Below are 12,061 nucleotides of genomic sequence, written 5' to 3' on the forward strand. Positions count from 1 at the left end.
GCTGGGAAGAAGAGGGAGCTGAGGCACACTTGCAGGAATGGCACTGAATCAGAGCCTAAGGAGCCTCTGATGGAGTTGGGCTCCACTTTCCAGAAACTGTGAGGATTTCGGAGCCTCCTGAGCTGTGAACAGAATAAGTGATGATGACATGAAAGTAAGATTTAGAGATGAAAAGGAAAGGTGACTTCCATCTCTCCTCCCCTGACTGCCTTTCAGCTGTCTTGGGTCATAACTAGTTCCTCTTTCCAGATTCCTCTTTAACAACAACAACAACAACAATAATAATAATAGTTATATAGTAATAATAAAGTAATAATTTTATTCAATGTGTACAAGTGGTTTTGCTTGCATGTCTGTGAGCCAACTGCATGCCTAATGCCCTCAGAGTCTAGAAAAGAGACTTAGATCTCCTGAGTCTAAAGTTTTGGACAGTTGTGGACTGACCTATAGGTGTTGGGAAGCAAACCAGGTCTTCTAGAAGAGCAGCCAGTACTCTAAACCCTAGAGCCATATTTCCAGCCCTGTCACCCCTCTTTTTGGTTTTTCTAGACAGGGTTTCTCTGTATAGCCCTGGCTGTCCTGGAACTTACTCTGTAGACCAGCCTGACCTAGAACTCAGAGATCTGCCTACCTCTGCCTCCCTGTGCTGGGATTAAAGGTCTGTGCCACCACGTCCTGTCTTGCCAGTAACCTTTTAAGCTCTGCTCTTGAGTATAGCAGTATAGCAGGAAGACCCCAGCTTTCTTGTCATGCACATATCTTGGAGATTAGTCTTCTTAGGTAGAAATCAAGCTTATACCAGGAACCTTGCCACACTGGACCTTGGGCTTTTTTTTTTTTTTTTTGTCTTGGTCCCACAGCACTAAGGGAGATGGTAGGAGTGGGTACTCAGGTGGTGTCTTGTGCATGTTTTTCATGCCCATTCTTTTTTTTTTTTTTTTTTTATGTGGCACCAGTAGAAAGCACTTTTTTTCTGCATCAAATTTTCCCTGATTGGGAATTAGTTATGCTAAGACAGACCAGAAGAAAGTGGAATTTCCCCTGGAATTATCTCAAGTGAAACAGCAAAAAGCCAAGTCGATTTCAGCTTCTTCCTTTGGTGCAAAACCAAAGTTGTATCAATAGTCCTTGCCCTCATTGTTCAGGATGAGCTCAGGTTCTGGGCTTGTCACTCCCCAACAGAGTTTCCCCTGGGTTAGTGGTCACCCTCAGTTCACTGCTCAGAGCCAACACAGACCCAGCTCTTTCAGTCACTTCAGCAGAATTCCAGGAATGGGGAACCACGCATCAGCCTGTCCTCCCGAGTCCTCCCTGGATGTCAGGAAGCAGTAGAGTGCCTGATTGTTTGAAGCCCTTGAGTTCTCAGAAGGTACTTTGTTACCATCAATAGATAAGTGTGATGTGTATGTAGACGTGGCTACTTATGCGAGAATGGAGATTGAATATGTGATGACAGTAGCAACAGGGAGGCACAAAGCGTTTATGCTAACTCATATTTTTTAGGAGCATGATGCATATATTTGTTCCCATGACGGATACCAGCAATTCCTTTAGTCTTACCATGACTCTATGTTTCTGTACCGGCACTACAGGATGAAGTAACGTGGAGAAAACTTTGGTCAGACCACTTTTTTTTTTTTTTTTTTTTTACTGGTGATTATAGCCAGGGCATTCTAAGTGAGGGTTATGCCACTAAATTCCTATTTGCCAAAGGAACTTGATAATTAGGGGGAGATCTGGTGAATCATTCCTGTTCCTGTTTAGCCTGCTATATAGGTCAGGATTATACACGCACATTTCTTAGACCCTCAAAATTATTGCATGACCTTACACTAGGCAAAGTGGTCTTAGCTTGGGATCCAATGGTTATCTCTATTTTTGTTGTTGTTTGTTTTGTTTGTTTGAGACAGGGCCTTACTGTGTGGCCTTGGCTGGCCTGGAACCCACTATGTAGACTACAATGACCTTGAACTCGTAGAGATCTGCCTCTGCCTTTGCCTCTGCCTCTTAAGTGATAAGATTAGAGGAATATGTTGTTATACCTGGCCACATCTCCCAATATAATCCCTACTCTCGTCTGCTTTTTGTTCTTTATTCAAAAATAATTTGGAGAAGGGGAATAGAGGCCTTTGTCTTTTTAAACCCCACTTATTTTTAAAAGTGATAATTTGGAAACTTCTCAAAATAAATGGATTCAGGTCACAGTATTTAAGAATTATTTTAATTATTTTTTTATTTTTATTTTTAAGACAGTATCATTTAGCCTAGGTTGGCATCAACTTTGTTATGAAGCTGAGGATGTCTCAAATTCTTAATCCCTCTGTCTCTGCCTCCTGATTTTTGGAATTACAGATGTATTTCATTATACCAAGCTAATATATAAGACTTTTAAAAAGCAACTGTGGGTGGAAAGAGGGGGGTAGTATGGAAAGAAAACCAACCCTCTTCTAGTCTTTTGGTTCATTCTTATCTGCTGAAAGATAATTTAAGGCTAGAAAGCAGCCTTATGTTTTTGTGGACTAATCTAGCCATGGGGCACTTTCCAGAGGGAACCCTAGAGCAATGTCTTGGCCATTTAATTGCATGTTTATTTTGCTCCATATGGATCACATGTTAGTAAAGGTGTTCCCAGAAGAAAATGCCATGAGGCTACTGCTGAAGAAATCACCTATGATCAGAATGGGAGGGAGGAAGAAGAGGCTGGTGAAAAGCCAGAGGGCAGGACTGACCTTAGTGAAGAATGGAAAGAAGGATGATAGGTGGGATAGAGGGGGTCTTGGGGTGCAGGGCAGTGTAAGGAAGTTCCCATTCTAGGTAGTTTTTTTGCTTTGTTTACATTTATTTTATTTTTTAATTTATTTTTTATTTATTACAATTTATTCACTTTGTATCCCAGCTGTAGCCCCCTCCTGCGGCCCCGCCCAGTCCCACCCTCCCTCCCTGTTCTCCCCCCATGTTCCTTCCCCAGCCTGCTGATAGGGGATGTTCTCCTTCCATTCCATCTGAACCTAGCCTATCAGATCTCATCAGGACTGGCTGCATTGTCCTCCTCTGTGGCCTGGTAAGGCTGCACCCCCATCAAGGGGAGGTGATCAAAGAGCAAGACACTGAGTTCATGTCAGAGACAGTCCCTGTTCCTATTACTCTAGGTCAGTTTTTTAATCATCTTAGTCTAGATTACCTCTCTTGTTTCTGTTATTAAGCACTGTTGTTTTTAAAACAAAAGCTCAATTATCAATAAAGACTCTGGAGCCAGATGCTGGGGTGAAAGCCTGCTATCTCAGAGAGGCAGAGAAAGCATCCAGCTGACCTTCCTACTTAGCTCAGAAGGAAAAAGCTCCTTCTCCATGCTGTCTTAAATACCTTCAACTCAGTGTCCCTCCTCTCTGTTTACTCCACGTCAGCCGGTTGCTTGCTCTGGCTCTTGAGCTATGGTTGACTTTATTTAGCTCTTGGATCAAAGATATGTGTTAGGGCTGAGCCACACCAGAAGTATTTGTTTAAAGTAAACAGAAAGATCTTAAAGGTGGTTAAAAAAGATCTTAAAGGGTTAAAGGTGGTGTGCTAGGGCTAAGTCACACCACAACTAGAAACAGGTTTTTTTTCAGTACACAATCTTGGGATTTACAGTATGACCAAATATCCTACAATAAAACACTCCGACAAAAACAAACAAATAAAAACAACCAACTTGAGAGAAAAAGTTTATTTTAGCTCACAGTTCAAGGATGCAGTCCATCATTCCATCTTAGCTGTGAATTTCCACATTTTTATGCTGTCTACCACCCAAGTCCAGGGAGTGGTGGGGAACTTCTTTAGATTGGGTGTTTTCACTTCAATGAATCTAATCAAGGTAGTCCCTTATAGACATGCCCAGAAGCTAAACTAATCTAATTAATCTCTCTTAGGATGCCTGTAAGCTTGTCTCCCAGGTGATTCCAGATCCTGTCCTGACAATAAGTACTCTCTGTCATACCTGTCAAAGGAGACTGACATGTTCAAAAACAGTTAAGCAGTTGATGCCCTTCTGTTATTACTAGGGAATGCCCTATGCTGTGGGACCATTTGATGTTCATGATCTGTGATGCCACCAGGGATCAGGTTGATGTCCATGATCCATTGAGTCCCTGTGGACCAGGTTGATGTCCATAATCTGTGCTGCTGCTGGAAACCATGTGGAAGTCCATGTGCATGCTATGGGCAAAAAACCTGCTTTTGCAGTGGTATTGATGCCTGCAGACTCATATCTGAGAATTAGGGATATTGAAGGCTTCTGTGACAATTTCCCTACAACCCCCAAAAGAAACAGTGTAGTGCAATGGAAGTTTTGGTGTCTTTAAAAAGTCAATTATGTTATGTAAATATGTTTTTTTTTTTGTTTTAATCCCAAGTGTGGCATTTTAGTTTAGTTTGTCCATGGCTGATAATTTTCTCATGCAAGGCATGATGTTTGACAGCTGGTGATGGCCTGCCTCGTGTGGCACAGAGAGGTGTGTGGTCTAGGGCTCCGAGGATATAAATATGAGAGCCTAGAAAGAGAACGTGTGGTTGGTGGCACGTGGCAAATGGCAGTTTGGAGAGACCAGAGACAGAAGGTGTGGCAGTTTGGAGCAAACTGATGTAGAGAAACCTTCGGGGTCGAGAAGCTTGCAGGAGACTGCTGGCTGTATTTGCTATTGACAGTTGTGAGCTGCCTGGTTGCTGAGAATTGAACTCAGATCCTCTGGAAGTAGCCAGTGCTCTTAACTGCCGAGCCATCTCTTTAGCCCCCAAATTCATCTATTTTTCTATTCATATGAAAAGAATGATAAATGACTCTGTAATCTTCAATCTTTCATCAGCATATTGTCTGAGTGCAGTTCTATGTAGGTTCATCTAAACTGTGGTGATTTCAGACTTTCACTCCTTTTATGGGTGAATGGTGTTCATTCATAAATAATTTGTGCATTCATCTGTTGAGGAATATTGTGCTTCTAGCCTTTGGCTATTATAATATTGCTAGGCACATTCATGTGTGTCTTTGAGCACCTATTTTCAATTATCTGGACATAAGCTATAGGGAAAAGAGATACACCCTTTAATCTCCCTTTATTGCTATGTGTGCCCCTTGGCTCAATCTAGGAACCCAAATAATAGAGGAGCCACTTTACAAGAGAAAATAGTAAAGGTTGTTATTAAATTTATGTGCATACGGGATCATCACAAGAATGAAATTTGAAGAAAGAAATGACCAAAATATAATGCTTTTGTATTTTTTTTAGACAAACAACAATTTATACATGCAGGGCTGATAGAACACTAAAGTCTCCAGACTTGGTGGAAGTTGGAGGTATTAACAAAGACACTCAAGGAGGTGGTGGGGAGTAAAAGCTAGAAGAAGATAAGAATACCTCAGAGGATGTTTAGACGCATGGCAACCTTGACTGCCAGCCTTTGGTAACCAAAAGACATCATGATGTCCTAGAATGTGAAGCATGTTTATTCCCAAAGAAACATTGCTGTTTAAAGAGGAACAAGTTCATGACATTTGCAAAAAAATACATAGAACTATATAGATCACTAAGTTAAGTCAAAGAAGCCAGACTCAGAAAGACTAATGTCATTTGTTTTCACTCATATGTGGAATTGGGGGTGGGGGAAGGGAAGGAGAAGGGGAGTAAAAGGGAAACAGAGGAAGGGAGATGGAGGAATGAGAGGATATTGAGGTGGATTATAATCAACATACATATATGCATATATGAAATTGTCAGAGGGAAACTCATTATTTTGTACAATTGATATACACTAACAAAACCACAGAAAAGAGAGAGACTTGTTTGGCTCTCTGCATATAGGAAGACAAGCCTAGTGGCTCTTTCTGAAGTTAGTTCTTCCAGTGATTGCTGTTCAAAATAATGTTTACAACAGTGAGGCAAGTCTTGAAATGTCTGTCTTTCTTTTCTCTGACACCTCTGAGTGGTGCTGTGCATTATAGGAATTTGAAACTTAACTTTTTTAGGAATTGTCTAGGTTTTTCATGGGAGGTACACTAGTTTACATTCCTACTAGTAATGTACAGAGGTCCTAATCTCTCCACCTCCTCACACTCTGACCTTTTGACTGAATTAATCACAGGATGAGAAAGTAGCCTCTCCCTGCACTACTTTTATTTTTCCCACACAACCTTGAGGTGAAAATAGCTGTGAGGAAGGATACAGAAACCTCCAACCTCGGAATGTTCTCACATGCTGCTCCTCGCTAAACCCTGTGAGCCCGAGTTTCATTTGCCTCCACAGCCTTTGGTGGACAGTGCCAGCCTGTTCTCCACAGAGATGATGATTAGCTGTGAATCTCAGCTCTCCTCTGTTAGCTCAGGACCACCTGTAGTATGTCCTGTAGGCACTGTCCGTGGACTACCTCTAAGCGAAATATCCAGAGTACTAAAAAAAAAAATGTTGCTTTCTCAATCTAAGAAATGAGCTGAAAAGAACCTAGCGCCACATCGTGGCCCCTTTGATGTGGCATCCATAGATACAGCCAAAAGAGCATCTAATTATGGAAAAGGAGTTTTTCCCCTAAGACAGGGTTTCTCTGTGTATATTTGGGTGTCCTGGCTGGCCTTGAACTCACAGAGATCCACTTGCCTCTGCTTCCTGAGTGCTGGGATTAAAACATCCAGCTTTTTTGAATTTTCATTTTCTTCTTCTTTTTTTTTTTAAATTGAATTGTTTTGTATGTTTTAAAGATTTACTATGTATACAGTGTTCTGCCTACATGTATGACTGCACACCAGAAGAGGGCACCAGATCTCATTGTAGATGGTTGTGAGCCACCATGTAGTTGCTGGGAATTGAACCCAGGACCTTTTTGAAGGACAGCCAGTGCTCTTAACCTCTGAGCTATCTCTCCAGCCCATGGAAAAGGATTTGAAGATGGCGTCATTAACTGGATGAGTGTGGTGGTTTGAATGAAGATGGCCTTCATAGACTCATAGAAAGTGCCATTATTTGAGGTGTGGCCTTGTTAGAGGAAGTGTGTCATAGGGGTTGGCTTTGAGGTTTCAGAAGTTTAAGGCAGTCCCATGTCTTTCTCTTCTTGTTGCCTGTTGATCCAGATATAGAACTCTTAGCTCCTTTTCCAGCACCATGTCTGCCTGCACACCATCACGCTTCCTACCATGATGATAATAGACTAAACCTCTGAAACTATAAGCCGGCCTCTATTAAATGTTTTCCTTTATAAAGGTTTCTGTGGTCATAGGGTCTCTTCTAAGACATTGCTTTCAAGAGTTTTCAAAGTGGTTGTACAAGTTTACAGTCCAACCAGCAATGGAAGAGGGTTCCCTTTTCTTCAAATACTCTCCAGTATATATTGTCACTTGAGTTTTTGATCTTAGCCATTCTGATGGGTGTAAGATAAAATCTCAGGGTCATTTTGATTTGTGTCTCTCTGATGACTAAGGACGTTGAGCATTTCTTTAAGTGTTTCTCTGCCAATCTATATTCCTCTATGGAGAATTCTCGGTTTAGCTCTGTACCCCATTTTTTAATTTGGTTACTTGCTTTGTTGCTTTTTAACTTCTTTAGTTCTTTATACATTCTGGATATTAGCCCTCTGTCAGATATAGGGTTGGGGAAAATCCTTTCCCAGTCCGTAGGCTGTTGTTTTCTTTTGATGATGGTGTCCTTTGCTTTACAGAAGCTTTTAGTGCTTCCTCAAGATCCAGCTACACCACTGATAGGCATATATCCAAAAGATGCTCAAGTATACAATAAGGATATTTGTTCAACCATGTTCGTAGCAGCTTTATTTATAATAACCAGAACCTGGAAACAACCCAGATGTCCCTCAATGGAGGAATGGATACAGAAACTGTGGTACATTTACACAAAGGAATACTACTCAGCAATTAAAAACAAGGAAATCATGACATTTGCAGGAAAATGGCGGAATCTAGAAAAGATCCTCCTGACTGACGTATTCCAGAAGCAGAAAGACACACTATATTCACTTATAAGTGGATACTAGACCTATAAGATAGGATAAACCTACACAAATCTGTATACCTAAAGAAACCAAGCAAGAAGGGGGACCCTGGATAGGATGATCAATCCTCACTCAAAAAAAAAACAGGATAGACATTGGAAGAAGGAGAAAACAGGAAACAGGACAGGAGTCCTTCACAAAGGGCCTCTGAAAGACTTTACCCAGCAGTGTATCAAAGCAGATGCTGAGACGCGTAACCAATGTTTGGGCAGAGTTCAGAGAATCATATGAAAGAGGGGAGAGTTAGTAAGACCTGGAGGGAACAGGAGCTCCACAGGAGAGCAACAGTACCAAAATATATGGCACAGGGGTCTTTTCTGAGACTGAGACTCCAACCAAGGTCCATTCATGGAGATAACCTAGAACCCCTGCACAGATGTAGCACATGGCAGCTCAGTGTCCAAGTGAGTTCCCTAGTAATGGAAACAGGGACTGTCTCTGACATGAATTCTGTGGCTGGATCTTTGACCACCTCCCCCTGAGGGGTGCACAGCCTTGCCAGGCCACAGAGGAGGACAGTGCAGCCAGTCCTGATGAGACCTGGTAAACTAGGGTCAGATGGAAAGGGAAGAGGACCTCTTCTATCCGTGGACTTGAAGAGGGGCATGGGAGAAGACAAGGGAGGGAGGTGGAATTGAGAGAGAATGAGGGAGGGGGTTACAGTCAGGATACAAAGTGAATAAACTGTAATATATATATATATATATATATATATATATATATATATATATATATATATATGTATGTTTTCAAGAGGCTTCTTCAATGGCAGAGAACCCTGATTTCCTCATTCCATCTTTATATGGTTTCTGGAGAGGAGTTTCTGATGCTAGGCTTGTTCAGTATGTGCCTTTACCAAGTCAGCCATCTTGCTGTCCCCCTCTCTCTTCCTTTGACAGAGTTTTCTGTGATGTAGCCCATGCTGGCCTTGAACTTGGGATCCTCTTGCCTTAGCTTCCCAAGGGCTAGAATGATAGTATACACAAGAATACTCTGATATTTCTTACACAATATGTATAATAAGATAACTGAACATGAAGTATGTCATATAATGAAGACAGTAATATTTACTTTAGAAGGGAAGGTGAAGGATGTGAAAATTTTTTCATAAAGTGCGTTGTGCAGTATCAAGCACTGTGCAACTATGAGGGTTACTTGGGAAGTTCTAATTATACATGTTTAAAACTACCCTAAATACCAAAGAAAGTCCCTTCAAATACTGGGATGCACAGGTTTGTGCTGTCTAAGTGGGCAGGATATCAGTGTTTGGTCATAAACATTATTAAGCATGCCCCTGAGACCAGCACAGATCAGGGAGCAGTATTTTCCTGGCCTGTGCCATTTCCTGGGCCCACCTCTATCTGGGGCCTATGAGACCAGCATGGAGCAGCAGGTAAAGCCTGCCAGCAAGAATAGTGAGGTCTGCCCAGGGAATCTCAGTGCTTCACTTCCTCTGTACGCCCCACAGCCCTGTTCCCTGGCCTGCTTCAATTTCCCAGATCCAACCTGATCTGAGGCCCCTGAGACCAGCATGGATCAGGGAGCAGATCCCCAGCCTGCGCCATTCCCCTGGCACCCACCCTAATATGAGGCACTGGAGAATAGCAGGCATCAGGAACATCAGGAAAACCAGAGGACTGAGGCCATCTGGGACCTGGAGTACTATGTAAAACCACAGAGACCTATTACCATCAGAGACCCCTGGGCCTGATAATAACAGAGTCAACCAAATGGCTAGAAGTCAGTGCAAGAACACCTGCAACAAAACCCAGGGCCAGATGACAACACCAAAACTCAACTATCTTTCCATAGCAAGTCCTCAGGAGCCTATCACACCAGAAGCACAAGAAAACAATCTTAAATCAGAGGTTATGAAAATGATAGAGGCCTTACAAGAGGAAAATAAGTATCTTAAAGAACTAAACAGGTGAAGGAATTGAATAAATTCCTTAAAGAATAATAGAAATAGAAGAAGACTCCAAAAGTCCAAGGCCCAGAAAATATTTTCAACAAAATCAGAAGAAATGCCTATAAACATACAAGAAGCTTACAGGACACTAAGTAGATTGGACCAGAAAAGAAAATCCTTCTGTCACATAATAATCAAAACACTAAACGTACAGAACAAAGAAAGAATATTAAGAGCCACAAAAGAAAAAAGGCCAAGTCACATATAAAGGCAAATCTATCAGAATTACACCTAACTTCTCAACAGAGACTATGAAAGCTAGATGGGCCTGGTCAGATGTCATGCAGACACTAAGAGAGCACAGATGTCAAGCTAGACTGCTATGCCCAGCAGAACTTTTAATCACTCTAGATGGATGAAACAAGACATTCCATTAAACCAAGTTTAAGCAGTACCTAGCTCTACAGAAGATACTAGAAGGAAAACTCTAATCCAAGGAGGCTCACTACACCCAGGAAAGCACAGGAAACAAATAACCCCATAGCTGCAAAGCCAAAAGAAAGGAAGCATGCACACACACTCTAACACCACCAACTTCAAAATAACAGAATGTAACAACTGCTCATTAATATCTCTCAATATCAATGGCCTCAACTCCCCAATAAAAAGACACAGGCTAACAGAATGGATGTGTAAACAGGACTCATCATTCTGTTGCATACAAGAAACACACCTCGGCAATAATGATAGACATTATCTCAGAATAAAGATCTGGAAAAAGGTTTCCAAGCACATGGACACAAGAAGCAAGCTGAAGTAGCTACTATCTAATAAAACAGACTTTCAACCAAAATTAATCAAAAGAGATGGACAAGGCCACTTTATACTCATCCAAGGAAAAATTGACCAGGATGACATCTCAATTCTCAACATACATGCCCCAAATGCAAGGGCACCCACATTTGTTAAAGAAACATTACTAAAGCTTAAATCACACATTGAACCCTACATGTTAATAGTAGGAGACTTCAAAATGCCTCTCTCATCAATGGACATATCATTGAAACGGAAACTAAACAGAGAAATAATGAAACTAAATGATGTTATGAGTAAATTGGACCTAACAGATAACTACAAAATATTCCACCCAAACACAAAAGAATATACCTTCTTTTCAGCACTTCATGGAGCTTTTTGTTTGGGTGAAATGATTTTTATAGATCTGTTAGGTCCATTTGAGTCATAACTTTTGTATAGTTTCCTCATTTTTCTGTTTAGTTTCTGACTGGAAGACCTGTTCATTGCTGAGAGTGGGTTGATGTCTCCCACTATCAATGTGTTGGATTCAGTGTGTGATTTAAACTTTAGTAATATTTCTTTTACGATGTGGGTGCCTTTGCATTTGGGATGTAGCTATTCAGACTTGAGACATCATCTTGGTGGATTTTTCCTTTGAGTAGCATCAAGTGTTTTTCTCTATCTCTTTTGGTTAATTTTGTTTGGAAGTCTATTTTTATTAGATATTATAATGGCTACTCCATCTTGCCTCTTGGGTCTGTTTGCTTGGAAAATCTTTTCCCTGCTCTTTATTCTGAGGTAATGTCTGTCTTGGATGTTGATGTGTTTCTTGTATGCAGCAGAATGATGGATACTGTTTTAGAATCCATTCTGATAGTCTATGTCTTTTTACTAGAGAATTGAGTCCACTGATGGTGAGAGATAATAAGGACCAATGATTGTTAATTTCTGTTATTTATTGTTGTTGTTGGTACTGTGTGTGTGCTTCCCCCCTCCCTTTTTTGGTTTTGCTGATGTGAAATTATTTCCTGTGCTTTTTTTCGGTATAGTTAATCTCCTTGAATTGGAGTTTTCCTTCTGGTATCTTTTGTAGGGCTAGATTTGTGAATAGATATTGTTTAAATATAGTTTTTGTTGGGATCCGTAAGCAGGCATCTCTATGGCCAGGCCCAAGGGATCTGACAAACTGAATATCAGGCATCTGTTAAGCCACCTATGGACTACCTGAAACCATCTACACATGCTCTGGGTCAACTTATAAGAGAACTCACACCACCTCCAATCTCTGTCTTTCTCTTTCTCTCTTGCCCTACTCAGAGATGGTCTCTG

This window comes from Psammomys obesus, unplaced genomic scaffold (genome assembly GCF_907164565.1).
Source record: "Psammomys obesus unplaced genomic scaffold, mPsaObe1.curated_primary_1811, whole genome shotgun sequence".
Lineage (NCBI taxonomy): Eukaryota > Metazoa > Chordata > Mammalia > Rodentia > Muridae > Psammomys > Psammomys obesus.